This window comes from Nerophis ophidion, linkage group LG19, assembly GCF_033978795.1.
Source record: "Nerophis ophidion isolate RoL-2023_Sa linkage group LG19, RoL_Noph_v1.0, whole genome shotgun sequence".
NCBI lineage: Eukaryota > Metazoa > Chordata > Actinopteri > Syngnathiformes > Syngnathidae > Nerophis > Nerophis ophidion.
Genome location: NC_084629.1, coordinates 45,701,835 through 45,704,334, shown reverse-complemented (window position 1 = coordinate 45,704,334; position 2,500 = coordinate 45,701,835). Strand labels below are relative to the sequence as shown.

General features: G+C 41.1%; 1 protein-coding gene across 4 annotated transcripts in view; it reads right to left on the bottom strand.

Annotated features, from left to right (window-relative positions):
- The window catches only part of dip2a (disco-interacting protein 2 homolog A), a 287,322-nt gene that overhangs the window by 103,388 nt on the left and 181,434 nt on the right, over positions 1-2,500 (bottom strand). The window lies entirely within an intron of this gene.

Genomic DNA, 2,500 nt, shown 5'->3' with positions numbered 1-2,500 from the left:
GGCCACCCTCAGTGTGACCTGTATGACTGTTGACCAAGTATGCCTAGCATTCACTTGTGCGTGTGTGTGTGTGTAAAAGCCACAAATATTATGTGACACGCTGTTAGTATGGAGGAAAAGCGGACGTGATGACAGGTTGTAGAGAACGCTAAAGGCAGTGCCTTAAATGCACGCCCCCAATATAGTTGTCCAGGTGGAAATCGGTAAAAATTCGGGAAAATGGTTGCCCCGGGAGATTTTCGGGAGGGGCACTGAACTTCGGGAGTCTACCGGGAAAATTAGGAGGGTTGGCAAGTATGAGTATTAGCGGTGAATGCGGTGTTACAGCGGCGGGCCAGCTCTAATGCTAAATTGATATTGCCTCAAGGGCCAAATTAAATTACACGGCGGCGCAGAGTTTGACACCCATGGTTTATGTTATACATGCTTCACTGATGAGAGTATTTGGTAAGCACTGTTGTGTCCTACTATTTCAGCGATCCTTGAACTCACCGTAGTTTGTTTACATGCACAACTTTCTCCGACGCTGCCACAAAAAAGATGTGATTTATGCCACTCCTCATTTTGTCCAACAAACGTTTTATGCTGTGCGTTAGGGTTGTACGGTATACCGGTATTAGCATAGTAACACGTGACTAATGGATCATATTCGGTACCATACCGCCTCTGAAAAGTACCGGTCCGCCACCCGACCTGCTTGTTGTCATTAAGTTGTTAGACAGCACACGTCACGGTAGATAGAGTCTGATTGCTCAGCTGAGTTGACACACCAATGCAGCAGCTATGTGCTTGTTTAACGAGTCCCGGGGTCAGCAACCCGCATGTGGCTCGTTAACGCCGCCCTAGTGGCTCCCTGGACCTCCTTCAAAGATGTGCGAAAATGTAAAAATATTTTTTTTTTAAATGTTGTTTCAATAGATCTAAACATGACACAAACCTTCCTAATTGTTAGGAATCCCACCGTTTATGCTATACATGCTTCACTGATGAGAGTATTTGGTAAGCGCCGTTTTGTCCTACTATTTCAGCGATCCTTGAACTCACCGTAGTTTGTTTACATGTACAACTTTCTCCGACGCTGCCACAGAAAGACGTGTTTTATGCCACTCCTTTTTCGTCTAATTTTTAACACTAAATGTTTTATTCTGTGCGATACTAATGAATCATATTCGGTACTATACCACGTCTGAAAGGTACCGGTCCGCCAACCGGTCTGGAAGTTATCTCGTCCTGTGAGAAGCATCCTTTTTACTAATGATTTCCAATGTAGCGAAAATGTGTAGAACAAATATTGAAATACAACATTTCTGTAAAAAAAAAAATTGTGTCAAGCCTTTGATAGTAGGCTAATATAACTATTATAGACACTTACATTATCTGTTACATTCATTCTGTAAGGCTTTTAATTTTTTGCGGACATGCCTGAAACACCTTTTATCGGAGATTAGATCGGACATTTTACAATAATTGGACACCCCTAATTTCAAGTGTGAAACACAATTAGCCTAAATGCACATTTTTAGGGTCCTTGGCCCATGGCAAAGGACTCCACAGGAGTCCTTTGCCATGGGCCAAGGACCCTATTGAAACTGCTGTGTTTTATTATTATTCTGCACCTACACACTGTAATTTGACCCCCTTAACATGCTTCAAAACTCACCAAATTTGACACACACGTCAGTATAGCAAACTTTCCCAACATATTAAGCAACCAATCCCCCAAAATGAAAATTGCGCTCTAGCGCCCCTTAGGAAAAAAGTACAGAGAAACCTGCATGTAACTTCTGTTAGGAATGTCATAGCGACATGAAACAAAAACTCCTATGTAGGTCTGACTTAGACCCAATTTTCATACACTCACTTCTTTCAGCAAAAATCTACAGGAAGTTGGCAAAAACCCCTTCAAAATAAAATTTGCGCAAAAAATGCAATTTTTGCCTCTTTGCGCTGTAATTTGACCCCTTTAAAATGCTTCAAAAGTCACCAAACTTGGCGCACACATAAGGACTGGAGAATATTGCGATCTAATGAAAAAACCAAACCCCAAAACTCAAAATTGCGCTCTAGCGCTATTTTTGAATAAAACACTGAAAAAACTGCTCCTAGGAAGAAAACACAGACAAAATTGCTTGTAACTTCCTGTAAGAATGTTAGAGAGACATGAAATAAAAACCTCTATGTAGGTCTCGCTTAGACCTACATTTCATAGATGGACAACCCCCAACAAAAATCAACAGGAAGTTTGCAATCCCCCCTTCAAAACAAAAGTTTTGTAAAAACCGGTCAACTTTCTTCAAACATTATCTCCTCTGAGTGCGTTTGTTGTTTTGGCTTCAAACTCGCACAGGAGAGAGATTGAACCCTTCTGATTAAAAGTATAGAACAGAGTTTTGATAAGTTCTCAGGTTTTGATTTTACGCGCCTTCAAAGAACCTCTGTGCAAAGTCTCCTAAAAAATGTCATTTTTGCCTCTTTGAGCTGTTATTTGACCCCCTTAAAA